Source organism: Ammospiza caudacuta, chromosome 30 (genome assembly GCF_027887145.1).
Source record: "Ammospiza caudacuta isolate bAmmCau1 chromosome 30, bAmmCau1.pri, whole genome shotgun sequence".
NCBI classification, from domain to species: Eukaryota; Metazoa; Chordata; class Aves; order Passeriformes; family Passerellidae; genus Ammospiza; species Ammospiza caudacuta.
This window is the reverse complement of record NC_080622.1, coordinates 692,140-706,982: the sequence shown is the minus strand read 5'-3', so window position 1 is coordinate 706,982 and position 14,843 is coordinate 692,140. Positions and strand designations below refer to the sequence as shown.

At 50.4% G+C, this 14,843-nt stretch overlaps 1 pseudogene; it reads left to right on the top strand.

The window, feature by feature from the left end:
* The first annotated feature begins 6,651 nt into the window (after positions 1 to 6,651).
* Positions 6,652 to 7,417, top strand: LOC131569312 (olfactory receptor 14J1-like; annotated as a pseudogene).
* Positions 7,418 to 14,843: the final 7,426 nt, after the last annotated feature.

Here is a 14,843-nt window from a genome sequence, read left to right as displayed (position 1 = left end):
TGGTGTCTGCTCTGAGATGTGACCAGGAATAAGCAAAGCAGGCTCCAGCTTGGAAATAAAGAAAACTTTATTAACTAAACTACAAGAAAAGAAGGGAAAAACTACAAGGGGAAAATTGAAAACCTTACAAAAAGCACTTTCCTCCTCCTCCCCACCAAATTTTCTGATGTAATACATTCCCCCAAATCACCAACTCTCAGTCCAGCACCCTTCAGAATACTCAATCTTCAGTTCATGAAGAGGAGAGGAGTCCTTCTTGCACCATAGGCTTCCCCTGGAAACACGCTGAAACCTCGTGTGCTTCCATGTCGCTCAGCACTGCCCGGAAAGTACTTTGCCATTATGACATCTTTCCTTCCATGCCCAGTGCTCTCACCACTGTGCATGGACCAGAGCTGCTTTTAGGGTTGTCTTTTAAGGATGCCTTGTCTCACTCCAAAAGAGGCACAGTCTCTCCTTCGGGAAATCTGTCCCCCCCATTTTTTCACCCCCTGGGGCCGAGGCGTGCCCACAATGAACCCTCCCGGTTCTGAGGCACTGCCTCCCCCTAAATGCAGTCTCTGTGTCACAGGAATAAAAAATGGTTCAGTCTATGGCCACACATGGAAAGTCCAGCCAAAAGGCCACTCCATCTCTTCCCTCACTCAGCCAATCTTCTCCACTTTCCTCGGGCCTAGTCCTCGTTATCTCTTATCTCTCTTCTTATTCAGCTCCAAGGAGGATCAGCATTTTTGCAAGGTCCCAATCATGTAAGAAAAGGGTTAAAAATTTCTCTGCCTGTCCCAGAGCTCCGGCACTCCCACGCTGCTCTGGCCCTTGCTCTGGCCGGGCACTTTCTTGCCGCACTCCCTCCTTCTCCTCCTCGGCTGGCTGCTATCACATTCTGTCGCCGGCTCTCCCTCTCTCTCTCTTGGGGGGGGTGGGGTGGCTCAATGGCTCTTAGTGCTTCCACCCTTCCATCCTCAAGGGCCTCCTCACCCCCCACCTCTGTCCAGGCCCAGGCCCCTCCCCCGCCCAGCAGCAGCAGCGGGACGGAGGAGGGAGATCCGACCTCTTTGCCTCAAAGTCCCAAGAGAGAACTCCCAGGGCCGAAGCTCTGGTTTTTAACCCCTGTGTGATCTCAGGGGTGTGTCCAAACCCCACTGGCCACATCAGGTACCAGTACCAAAATCTGAGCACCCATTGGTTTGACCACAGCATCCCAGAATTCCCACTTCTTCCTGGTCAAACCAGCACACACTGCAGAACCAAGGAGACTGCTGCTGGCAGCGTGAGAGCTCATGGAACCAGAAGTCCATTGTGACACAGGATGGCCTGATGTACACCAAGGGTCCCTTGTTAAACTGTGTGGCCTCATGGAACCATGAGCCATTGTGACACAGCAGGGCCTCATAGAACCTGGAGGCCATTATTAAAATTGGTGGCCTTGAGAAACCAAAGGGCCTTTGTGGCACTTCAGAGCCTTGTGGAGCCAAGGGAACACTGTGACACTGTGAGGCTCCATGAAACCAATGGCCTGTTGTGACACTGCAAGGCCTTATGGGATCATGGAGACCATTGTGACGCTGCAGGGCCCCATGGAACTAAGGATCCATAAACAGTGCAGGACCCCATGGAACCAAAGGTCCATTGTGACATTGCGGGGCCTCATGGAATCCTGGAGGCCATGATGACACTTGGAGGCCTTGTTGGATCAAGGGGCTCTGCAGGGCCTCATGGAGCCAAGGAGACCCTTCTGACATTGTGAGTCCCCATGGAACCAAATGTCTATTGTGACACTGCAGCACCAAGGAGACCCCTGTGACACTGCAAGGCCTCATGGAAGCAAGGGACCATGTGACACTGGAGCCCCATGGAAACAAGAGGCCAGTGTGAGACATCTGGGCCTCATGGAACCAAGGATCCAATATGACAACACCACTGTGACACTGCAGGGCCCCATGGATCCCAGGGAACAGGGAACAGGCCTGCTTGGCTTGGCCTGACTGGTCCAACTGCCCTTGGCATGTCGAGGGTCTCTTCTCATGTACCCCTGAAACCCTGGGGTCTGGGCTTTCCTTCAATTGGAAAAGAGCTGCCTTTCTCATTCAAGCATCTATGGCCAAAATGGGATTCCCCCTCCAAATTTCCCAATATCCAGGGATTTCTCCCACATAAAAGCTTCCATTACCAACACGTCTGGCTGACCTTGTCTTCCTGAGGGCTGGCTCTCACCTGCCTTCAAACAGTGAGGCTCTGTGCTTTCCTTCCTATGGAAAAGAACTGTCCCTCCTGCACAGGCACCCATGGCCAAAACTGGTACTTGTCCTCCAAAATTCCTACATTCAAGGGTTTTTTCTCCCAGACAAGATCTCCCAGTACAGACAGGTTGTGCTGGCCTTGCCTTCTGGTGGTTGCCTGAATTCTGCCCTGAAACACTGGGGCTCTGCCCTTTCCATCCTAAGGGAAAAGAACCATCCTTCTTCTCCAGGTGCCCATGGTCAAAATTGGGATTCCGCCTTCAAAAGTCCTATGTCCAATGATGGCTCCTACACAAAAGCTGCCATTACAGACAGGTCTGGCTGGCCTTGGTCTCTGGTGCCTGCAGTTCATCAGCCCCTGAAGCACTGGGGTTCTGTGCTTTCCTTCCTATGGAAAAGAATCTTCTTATTCCTCAACGGCCAAAATTGCTACTCCTCCTAAAATATTCACGATATGAAGGGTTTCTCCCAGACAAAACCTGCCAGCTCTCTCTGGCACTGTGGGCTCTGATGGCCACCTGTCATCTACCCCGGAAACACTGGGGCTCTCTGCCTTCCTTGTGATGGAAGTAGAACAGTCTCCTCGTCCAGGGGCTGTGGCCAAATTTGAGATTTGGCCCCTAAATTTCATATATCCAAGGATAGGTCCCAAGCAAAAGCTGCCAGGAGAGATGAGTTTGGCTGGCTTGGCCTCCCAGGGGCTGCTTCTCATCTACCATCAAACTCTGGGGCTCTCTGCTTTCCTTCAGATGGAAAAGAAATGGCCTTTTCATCAAGGGACCAGTGGCCAAAAGTTGTATTCTACCTTCAAAATTATGTGTATCCAAGGATTTCTCTCAGGCACAAGCTGCAATTCCAGAAAGGTCTGGCTCACCTTGGCCCTTGGTGGCTGCTGCTCATCTGCCCCTGAAACACTGGGCCTCTGTTTTCCTTCCAATGGAAGAGAATCGTTGTTCACATCAAAGTGCCCATGGGCAAAACTGAAATTCGGCCTAAAAAATTCGATCTATCCAAGGATTGCTCCAAGGCAAAAGTAGCCAGGACACACAGGTCTGACTGGTGTTGTCCTGAGGTGATTTTCTTAGACTATGAGCAGAATGATTTCATTTGCCAATACCTTGGACAGGGCCCAGATATCTCCCAAGGTGGGGTTTGGAGGCCTCAAGCACATGAGCACTGTACAGGGACAGAGGAGCTCTGTGCTCAGTCGAATGGGGACTGAGGACAGCAGAGGTGAGCCCTGGAAGGGACTGAACGGTGGTTTCAGAGGTGGTGGATCTTTTTTACATAGTAGAGAACAGACAGAGAAAGAAAGAATTAATGCAAAGGACAGATAGGGAGGGCCAGACAGGACCCAAAGAGAAAGGAATTTCCCTCTCAGAGCAGGATTGTGGTGCAACATGGCCCCCAGAAGGAGTCTGGGTCATCCCTAGGCTCTGTGTGGGCAGGCAGAGGCAGGCAGGAGGCAGAGCTGTCAGCAAAGGAAGGGCCTAGCCAGGTGGGGCAGCCGGGGGATGCCGACAGCCTGCAGGGACAGAGGCGCAGGGCAGGGACACCGTGGGACAGCCTGGGCTGCACAGGGCACAGGGATGGGCAGCAGCTGCAAGACAGCCCTGCCAGAGCCAACTTGGGCAGCACTTTGGCCATGGCTGCTGGGCCTGGGCCTGAGGCCACGAGGAGGGGACAAGTGACCCTTGCAGGGCTGGGGCCTCATTGCCTCCTTGTCCCTGCTCAGCAGCCTGGCAGGGGCCGCCCCATGCTCCTGTCCCTGGCATTGCACATCCCCACATGCCAGTGCCCATCCCGGGAAGAGCCCTGAGCAAGGAGGGAGGGACAGGATCTGCCTGGCCAGGGGCTGGGGCTCAGGCCTCGGCCCTTGGCATTCCTCAAACACATCCAGGTGTGCTCAGCACCAGAGACACCTTTGCCTTGTTTGTCCCCAGCTGCCATCACTGCCTCCAGTGTTCTGCTCTAACCGGAACTAACCGGGGACACTTTCTCAGTCATGTCCCTTAGTGGGAACCATAAAACCTTCAAGAAACTTCAGACTTTCAATTTAAGTTTGAATTCTTGAGAACTTTTTGGAACACTCTCTCAGGGACTGAGTTTGATGTAAACAACACCAAAGCCCCAGAGGCTCATTAAAGTCCTTGTGCTGTGTCTGTGCTGCTGAGTTGGGCTGGGCTCCTGGCACAGAAGCAGCTCCTGGCAAACCAAGAAGACCTTCAAAAAGACATTTCTCCTGAGGAGCAGCTCCTCTCCCAGCCCAGCAGGGCTGGGGCACTGCCTGCAGCCACCCCGGGCACAGCACAGAGGCACAGAGAGCTTCAATCAGTCAGGGCTGGGAAGGTGCTGAGAAGTGCCTGGGGCAGAATCACTGCCAGCATTTGCCACAGGAACCTCTGGCTGCAGGACAGTGCAGCTGCAGCTCCTGGAGTGATCTCCTACACCTGGAACATCTCAATGTCTACAGACCCTGTGAGTACAACTCTGAGTATTTCTGGTGCAGGGGAGGTGAAATGCTCATGAAGCTTTGACATGCTGAGAAATGCTGGTCAGTCATAAAATATTTCCAATACAAGGATTTCATTAAAAATTAGGACATTTCCAAAGACTTCAGATTCCTAATATCGGAGAATGGCAGGGAGTGGGGGGATTAATATTAAAGATTGATTATGAATTTTTAATTACAAAATTTTAAAAGTTCCTGAGACATTGGAACTGTTATTTTTGTGTTCTGTAGATTCACAGGAGATCCCTAATGTACTTTCAGCCACTCTGCCCATGAACAGCACCAGCATCCCCTTTGCTGAACCTATCTGAGCTGTCCTTTGTCCCATCTGCAAACAGAACCTGCCCCAGCCAGTGCCCTGCAAACAGGCAGGGTGCTGTAGGGCCAAGGAGAGTGCACAGAGATTTGGGGTCTGTGAGTGCTGGCAGGGAGAGATCAGGCACTGGGAAACACCTGCAGGAGGGAAATCTGCAGGAAGCAGAGAGAAGATCAGGGAATGAGAGAAAACAAAACCCAGCAATGCTGTGGCAGGGAGAGTTTAGAGATGTCCACAGGATCCCCTCCAGTGCAGCCCCTCCCTCTGAACAAGCCTCCTCCCTCCTGTCCCCCAGCCCAGCCTCTGCCCTCAGGGCTGGGGCTCCAAGGCGTGCAGCCCCTCCTGTGCAGGCAGAGCTGCAGCAGAGCCGTGGGGCAGCTCTGCAGCCCCGGGCCCAGTTCCCTCTGCAGAGCACAGGGCTGGGCGCAGCTGCCCAGCACTGGGGGCTCTGGAGGGGGCACAGCTGGCTCAGGGTGACGCTGTCCCCAGTGCCCGGCTCTGGGCAATGCTGTCAGTGCAGCCAGGGAAGGAGCTGCATCTCCCTTCATCCAATGCCATCATAAGGACACCTGGAATCTCCCTGAGATTTCCGTCCAAGCTTTGAACTTCCCTCCAGGATACAAACCTGTCCTGTAGCATCTCTGTGTTATCTAAAACCCCCACAGTGAGACACAGAAGGTCTATGATAAGAAAATGCTGTTGGATTGGTGAAATGAGCCCTGTCCTGGGTACAAATGTGGGGCTGAGACCTTGAAAAGGGGATGGATATTTGGTGGACTGTGGGGATCCATCTGCTCTCAGCAATGTCAAGATGGTTTTTAAGGGAAACATGGGAGGGTGATCCTCCTCTGTCTGGGAAAGGTGAAAGCCCAGAGAATCCTGGAACAGGACAGGGTGACAGACGTCCTCCCCTTCTTCTCCACTTACCACCTTGCCTCAGAGAACTCACTGTTCTCCCTGAGGGCAGCAGAAATGCAGAGAGTTTCTGTCATCCAAAAATAATCAGCAGGGGAGATGAAGAAAAGCTGTAAATAACACTAGTACATTTAAACAGACTTTACCATTCCTGTTCTCTGGCAGTGAGAGGGCAGATGCTGACAGGGCTGTCTGTGTTAACAGAGACTCAGAGAGGAACATGAGGACAGCTCCCTGTCCCTCTCCTATATCTGCACAGCAAGGCTGAACTATAAAAACCTCTGTGTGTACCTGCCCTGAACCTGAAGTCCCAGTCAGGCAGCACCAGCCAGGGATCCAAACTTGGAGCTGAAGAAAAATCTTCTGGAAATTGAAAAGGGTGTCAGAGTGTTACAGGAGAAGGGTCTATTGAAAAAGGCTTTGATTTTGCTGGAAGAAGTTTCTCCTAACCGGTCACTGACTTTTCTCCATGAACAGCTCCCAAAGGCCAGTGAAATCAAATGTCCAACAGCAGCTCCATCAGCCACTTCCTCCTGCTGGCATTGGCAGACACACGGCAGCTGCAGCTCCTGCACTTCTGCCTCTTGCTGGGCATCTCCCTGGCTGCCCTCCTGGGCAATGGCCTCATCATCAGCGCCGTAGCCTGTGGCCACCACCTGCACACACCCATGTTCTTCTTCCTGCTCAACCTGGCCCTCAGTGACCTGGGCTCCATCTGCACCACTGTCCCCAAAGCCATGCACAATTCACTCTGGGACACCAGGGACATCTCCTACTCAGGATGTGCTACACAGCTCTTTTTTTTTTGTGTTTTTCATGTCATTAGAGGTTTCCCTTTTCACCATCATGTGCTATGACCGCTACGTGTCCATCTGCAAACCCCTGCACTATGGGACCCTCCTGGGCAGCAGAGCTTGTGCCCACATGGCAGCAGCTGCCTGGGGCAGTGCCTTTCTCTATTCACTGCTGCACACAGCCAATACATTTTCCCTGCCCCTGTGCCATGGCAATGCCCTGGACCAGTTCTTTTGTGAAATCCCCCAGATCCTCAAGCTCTCCTGCTCCAATTCCTACCTCAGGGAACTTGGGCTTCTTGCTGTAAGTGTCTTTGTAGCCTCAAGCTGCTTTGTGTTCATTGTTTTCTCCTATGTGCAGATCTTCAGGGCTGTGCTGAGGATCCCCTCTGAGCAGGGACGGCACAAAGCCTTTTCCACCTGCCTCCCTCACCTGGCTGTTGTCTCCCTGTTTCTCAGCACTGGCTTTTTTGCCTACCTGAAGCCCCCCTCCATCTCCTCCCCATCCCTTGATCTGGCCCTGTCAGTTCTTTACTCAGTGGTGCCTCCGGCCCTGAACCCCCTCATCTACAGCCTGAGGAACCAAGAGCTCAAGGCTGCAGTGTGGAGATTGGTGACTGGACAATATCAGAAACATTAAACTGCTGGCCAATTTCTGCAAATCACTTGAAATCAATGTAATCTTTCATTGTTCTTGTTGGGTATGGTGGTTGGTTTATTATTCTCATTCTTTTTATTTTGTTTTAGTATTGTCCAAATGAAATGCTACTGGTTTTGCCATTTCTCATTTCGTTTGTCTCCACATTTGCTGTGGCCCAGACTGTGTCAATGAGGAGCTGTGCTCTCAGTGGCTCTAAAGGAGCTAAAGGATCTCCAAGCAAAGTTTTAACCAGAGTTCCCCCTCTTGTTGCCCTCTCTGAAGCTGCAGCAGCAATGTCTGTGTGCAGAGCTGGGGGCAGATCAGTGCTGGCACAGCAGCCGTGCACAGCAGCAGCAGCACTTGGTGTTGCCAGTGCTGCTGCCGTGGCCCTGCCCCGCTGCCCTGGTGGCCCTGGTGTTGCTGCAGGGCCTGAGTGCTCTCAGGGCCGGGCACAGCCCTGGGGGTGGCAGTGCCGGGGCTGCAGCAGGGACAGGCCATGGGCACTGCTGGGGCAGCGCTGACGCCTCAGGCCAGGGCCTGGGGGCTCCAGGCTCCTTGCCCAGGTTCTCTCAAGAACACGCCCAGGCCAATGCTCAGCACAGAAAAGCCCTGTGAGCAGCCCCAGGCTGGCTGTGGGCAGGCTGGGGGCAAACAGCATGGCTGGGGCTCTGCAAGGGCCCTGGGGCAGACGGGAAGGAGCAGCAGAGCAGGGGCTGATCCATCCCCAGTGCGCTGGACAGCCCAGGGCAGCGTCCCAGAGCGTCCTCATGGAGCTGCCAACAACATCTGCAGCCCTGGCCTCTCCCCCAGCTCACACAGGTGCCCCATCCTTGCAGGCACAGACACGGCAGCACTGGCTCAGCAGCCCCTGTTTGCATTGCACACAGCAGGCAGGAGCACCCCATGCTGGTGCTGTGGGGACATGAACCTGATGGAGCACAAATGCCATCAGCCCCTGGGGCCAGCAAGGGCTGGGGGACACCAGGGAAACCACTCAGCTTTGTCCTGGCCTCTGCAGTCAGCCAGAAAGTTTGTTCCCATCAGCTGGGAGTTTCCTGTGCCCCTGCAGACGCTGTTGCTCAGAGCCAGGGCTGCCTGGCAGCCACCCCTAACCTGCCCTGAGCATTTTCTGAGCTTCACATTTGCTTTCCTTCCTCTTTCCTGATCCAGATTTCCTCCAATTGCCCATTGCTGTTCCCTCCCCTGCAAACAGCCCTTCCCTATTTGCCCTTTCCTCTCTGGCCCCACTTCCCACTGCAGTTCCTGACTTGGCACCATGGGAACATCCCTTGGGCAGCAGGATCATCCTACAAGTGCTGCAGGAATTGTCTGCAGGCTCCTGCAGTGCCTGGTGCTGCTCCCTTGCCAGAGGCACCCCAGGCCAGGGGGGCACATCTGGGCTGCTGTGTCTGCCTCTGGGGCTCCCTGTTCTGGGCAGTGAGGAGGGGCTGCAGAGGCTCTGCAGGACTGACAGGATGGGCTTTGGGGCTGGCAGGAGAAGCTGAGGGACCTGGGCTGCTGGAGCTTCTGAAGAGGAGGCCCAGGGCTCCTCCTGCAACTGCTCCAAGGGTGCTTTCAGAGAATCCCAGAATCAGCGAGGTTGGAACAGGCCATGGAGATCATCAATTCCAACCTGTGCCCCGACACTGCCTTGTGTCCCCTGGGCCTCCTCTCCTCCAGGATAAACAACCCCAGCTCCCTCAGCTGTGCTCCAGACCCCTCCCAGCATTGTGTCCCTTCTGTGGACACGCTCCAGCCCCTCCATGTCCTTCCTGAATTGGGGGCCCCAGAACTGCAAACAGCACTCGAGGTGCTGCCCAAGCAGTGCTGAGCACAGGGGAAGAATCCCTGCCCTGCTCCTGCTGGCCACACCATTCCTGATCCAGGCCAGGAGCCATTGGCCTGCTTGCCCACCTGGGCACACTGCTGGCTCATGTCCAGCCTGCTGTCCACCAGTCACTGCAGGTCCCTTTCTGCCTGGCTGCTCTCCAGCCACTCTGGCCCCAGCCTGTAGAGCTGCAGGGGTTGTTGTGGCCAAAGTGCAGGACCCAGCACTTGGACTTGTTAAACCTCACCTTGTTGGGTTTGGCCCCTGCATCCATCCTGTCCAGGAGCCCTGCTCCCAGCATGAGCCCAGTTGTCGGCCCTGTGTGCTTCCAGTTTACTTGTCACTCCCAGGATGATCCTGCTCACTTCCCCTCACTCCTGGCAGGATCCCTCTTCTTCCCAGTATGAGCCCAGGCACTCCCAGCCATTCCTCATTATGATGCAATTTATACCCAACGCAGTCCCATTTGCTCCCAGTTGCTCCCACTTTCATTCAGTGTGTTCCCTATTCTCCCAGTTGGCCCTAGTATAGTCCCAGAAACTCCCAGTATGATCCCAGTCTCTCCCAGCAGGGCTCTAGTCACTCACACTTGCCCCCAGTTCCCCCAGTATGATCCCAGTCACCCCCAGCACATTCCCAGTGGCTCCCAGTGTTGTCCCAGTCACCACCTGCATGGTCTCAGGCGCTCCCAGTATATCCCAGTTGCCCTGAACATTCTCGTAGTCATTGCCAGGCACTTCCAGTTACCTCAGAGTGGTTCAGCTGCCCCCAGTTTCATCCCAGTCACTGCCAGGACATCCCAGTTGTCACCAGCATGCATCCTGTCATTCCCAGTTTTTCCCAGTTCCTCCCAGTGTGTGCGCAGGCAGCTCCCAGCATGGGCCTGGTAGCTCTCAGGAACCCCAGTCAGGGTCTATTGACACCCACTATAATCCCAGTGTGATCCCAGTCACTCCCAGTATGATGCCAGTGACCCCCAGTGGGATCCCAGTTGTTCCCTGTCAATGCCAGCAGGACCCCAGTAGCCTCCAGTGTGATCCTCATGACTCCCAGTCTCTCCCAGTATATCCCAGTCACACTCAGCATGCTCCCAGTCACTGCCACTTCCTCCCAGTGGCTTTCAGCAGGATTCCAGTTGCTCACAGCCCCTCCCAGTCAATCCCAGTATGATTCCAGTCACCCTCATTGAGATCCCAGTCTCAGCCAACATGGACCCAGCTGCTCCCACTGTGATCCCAGTATGATCCCAGATGCTGCCAGAATAGTCCCAGTTGTTCCCAGTTCCTCCCAGTATGATCCCAGTTGTCCCTTGAATAGTCCCAGTCCCTCTCAGCATGGTCCCACTCACTGCCAGTTGCCCCCAGCATGGTCCCAGCTGTTTGCAGTGTGGTTCCAGTCCACCCGGTATGGTCACAGACACTCCCAGTATATCCCAGTGTGCCCAGTAATGTTCTGGTTAGCACAGAATTATCTCTGTCTTTCCCAGTTCCTCCCAGTTTCTTCCAGTATGATTTCAGTTTCTGGCAGTTTCCTGAAGTAAGGTCCTAGTTGCTCCAAATATAATCCCAGTTATAGTCTCAGTCCCCTCAGCATGGTTTCAGTACCTTCCAGATGATCCCAGTTGCTCCCACTGTGCCACATTTTCCTCCCAGCATGGGCCCAGTAGCTCCCAGTACCCCTCAGTTAGGATCCATTCTCATCTGCAGTAATCTCAGTGGTTCCCAGGATGATCCCAGTTGCACCCAGTCACTCCCAGTATGGTTACAACCACCCCAGTATGATCCCAGTCACTCCCAGATCCTCCCAGTGTTATTCCAGTCATGCCCAGAGTGACTCCCTGTCACTCCCAGTGTGGGCCCAGTTGCTCCCAGTCACCTCCAGCATGGTTCCAGTCACAGCCAGCACCTTTCCAGTAATTCCCAGTTTGGTTCCAATATGAACCCAGCCACTCTCAGATACTCCCAGTACTATTCCTGTCAATCCCAGTATGATGGCAGTCAGTTCCAGTATCACCCCAGCATGGGCACAGCTGCTCCCATTATCATCCAGTGTGGTTCCAGTTGCTCCCATTTACCCCAGTGTGGTTTCAGTCTCTCCCAGTGTCTCCCAGTTGTCCCCACTATGTTCCCAGTTAGTCCCAGTTGTCCTCAGTTGCTTCCAGCCTGATGCCAGTTGCTCACAGCCTCAAAAGAGCCTCAAAATTTACCAAAAATTACAAAAAATGACCAAAATTGACCCAAAATTTTAAAAAATTACCCCAAACTGAGCGTTTGTGCTGCGATTGCTTTATTGAGCTGCGTGAGGTGGTGAGAGGCCTGAAACCTCCCCAAAATTCCCTAAAAAAACCCCAAAAAACCCCCCAAAATCCAAAATTTTCCCCAAAAGACTCCCACAATTTTCTCAAAAAAAATCCAAAAAACGCCCCAAAAATTCCCTCACCAAAACCCCAAAATTTTCTAAAAAAAATTGAAAAAATTCCCAAAATTCTCCCCCCAAATTTTGTAAAATAAAAATCTCCACAATTCCCTCGCAAAAAAACCCAAAAAACCCCAAAATTTTCCCCCCAAAAAACCCAAAATTTTTCTAAAAAACCAAATTTCCAAATCCCCAAAATTTCCCCTCCAAACACCAAAAAATAATTCCCAAAACCCCAAATTTCACCCCAAAATTTTCTAAAAAAATCCCCAAAATTTCTTCACAAAAAAGCCCCAAAATTTTGCCCCCACAAAACCAAAAAGAACCCAGAAAAATCCCCAAAAATTCCCCAAATCCCCCAAATTTGCCAGATTTTGGGGGGAATTTTAGGATTTTTTTTTTTTTAAATATTTTTTCCTTTTTACCCCCTTTGTTTTTTCCGTTCTTTTGCTCCTTTATTTTTTTGCAATTTTTGCCGTTTTCTATCCAATTCAGGATTTTTTTCCTTTTACTTTTGTAATTTTTTCCCCTTTTTTTCTGTGATTTTTGTCTTTTTTCCCACCTTTCCCTTGGCAATTTTGGGGAGAATTTCAGGGATTTTGTTGCTTTTTAAAATTTTTTTCCCTTTTTACCCCTTTTTTATATTTTTAGGGGAAATTTCAGGAATTTTTCCCTTTTTCCCCCCTTTTTTTTGCATTTTTTCCCATTTCCAGGGATTTTTTGGGCAGAATTTGGGGATTTTGGGGCTCCGCCCCCTTTCTATGAATGACGTCATTGTGTTGGTTTAGCCCCGCCCCCAGGCTGGCCCCTCCTCCCGGAAGTGACGCCGGCAGACCGGAGCCCCGCGGGAAGGAGCAGTTGCAATCCTGAGGGGAAAACCGGAAAATTTGGTTAAAAATGGGGAAAAAATGAGAAAATTTCGGTAAAAATGGGAAATTTGGGGTTAAAAAAAGAAATTGGGAGAAACTTGGGGAAAAAATGAGGAAATTCTGGTTCAAAATGCCCCAAAATACGTCCAGAAATCTCATTTTAAAAGTGCAAAAATGCCCCACAATTTGGGGCAAAAATGAGAAAAATTGGGAAAATTGGGGTTGAAAATGGGAGAATTGGAGAAAAAATGGAAAATGGGAAAATTTGGGGGGAAAAAATGAAATGTTGGGGAAATTTGGGTTGAAAATGGGAAAATTGGAGAATAAAATAGAGAATTTTGCGTAAAAAGAAAGGAATTTTTGGACTTTTAAAATGGGATGTTTGGTGGAGTTTTTGGGATATTTTAGGATGATTTTGGGTTTTTTGGGGGGGTTTTTTAGGGCATTTTTGGACCTTGTTTGAATGGGATTTTTGGGCCATTTTTGGGGGCATTTTTTGGGGCATTTTTTACTTATTTGAATGGGATTTTTGGGGATGTTTTTGACTTTTTAATGGGAGTTTTTGGGACGTTTTGGGGACATTTTTGGCCATTTTTGGGCCTTCTTTGGACTTTTTAATTGGAATTTTTGGGGGCATTTTTTGACTTTTTAATGGGATTTTTTGGGTATTTTTGGGCACATTTTGGGCCATTTTTGGGGTGATTTTGGGGGTATGTTTGGGGCATATTCTGACTTTTAAAATGGGATTTTTGGGGTGGTTTGGGGCCACTTTGGGCCATTTTGGGGCAGTTTTATGGGGGTGTTTTGGGATTTTTGGGGGCATTTTTGGACTATTTAAATGGCATTTTTGGGGGTAGTTTTTGAATTTTTAAATTAGATATTTTTGGGGTTTTTAAATGGGATTTTGGGGGATTTTTGAGGACATTTTTTGATTTTTAAATGGGATTTTTTGGGGCATTTTTTGACTATTTAAATGGGATTCTTTGGGCCATTTTGTGGTGGTTTTGGGCCATTTTTTTGGAGCGATTTTGGACTTTTTTTAATGGGATTTTTTGGGATCTATTTAGGGACATTTTTCGACTTTTTAATGGGATTTTTTGGGACATTTTTGAGTGTTTTTGGGAGTATTTTTGGACTATTTAAATGGGATGTTTTGGGGACATTTTTTGACTTTTGGAATGGGATTTTTGGTGGGGTTTTTGGAGTATTTTTAGGATGTTTTTGGGGCATATTTGGGGGTTTTTGGGTGGTTTTGGGGATTTTTTTAGGGCATTTTTGGACCTTTTTTGAATGGGATTTTTGGGCCATTTTGGGGTGGTTTTGGGGCATTTTTGGGGCATTTTTGGGGCATTTCTGAGCAATTTTTTGACATTTTAAATGGGATTTTTTTTATTTTGAGGATTTTGGGGGGAATTTTCTGATTTTTAGGATATTTTTGGGGCAGTTTTAGACATTCTAATGGGATTTTTGGGCTGATTTTTGGGGCATTTTGGGGGTATTAACTCCAATTTTTGCCCTTTTGTGTGGGATTTTTTTTATTTTGGGGATTTTCTGGGGGAGTTTTTACATTTTTGGGATATTTTGGGGTTCTCACCTGGCAGACGAAGCACAGGGGGTGCCAGAGCCCCCCCAGGGCCACCACGAATTCCTCGAGCACGGGGCCAAAAAGGGAATTTTGGGGGCGGTTTTGGGGCATTTTTTGACTTTTTCATTGGAATTTTTGGGGGCATTTTTTGACTTTTTAATGGGATTTTTTGGATGCATTTTTGGACTATTGAAATGGGATTTTTGAGGGTGTTTTTGGGCCATTTCTGGGGACCTTTTGGGCCATTTTTTGGATGTTTTTGGGGAGATTTTGATTCATTTTAATGCGATTTTTGGGGTGTCTTTGGGGCAGTTTTTGGGGCAGTTTTTGACTTTTTAATGGGAGTTTTTGGGGCGGTTTTGGGACATTTTTGGGGGCTATTTTGGGGGGTATTTTTGGGGCATTTCTGGACTTTTTAAATGGGAGGTTTTGGGGCATTTTTGGGGCATTTTTGGGGTTTTTTGGGATGGTTTTTGGGGTGGTTTTGGGACCATTTTGGACTTTTCAAATGGGATTATTTGGGACATTAATTGACTTTTTTAAAACGGGATTTTTTGGGGCCACTTTTGACGTTTCTAATGGGACTTTTGGATGAGGTTTTGGGCTGGTTTGGGGCATTTTTGAGACATTTTGGGGGCATTTCTGCCCCATTTTTTGGCCTTTTATGATGGGATTTTTTTTCTTTTGGGGATTTTTTGGTGATTTTGGGATATTTTGGGTTTCTCACCC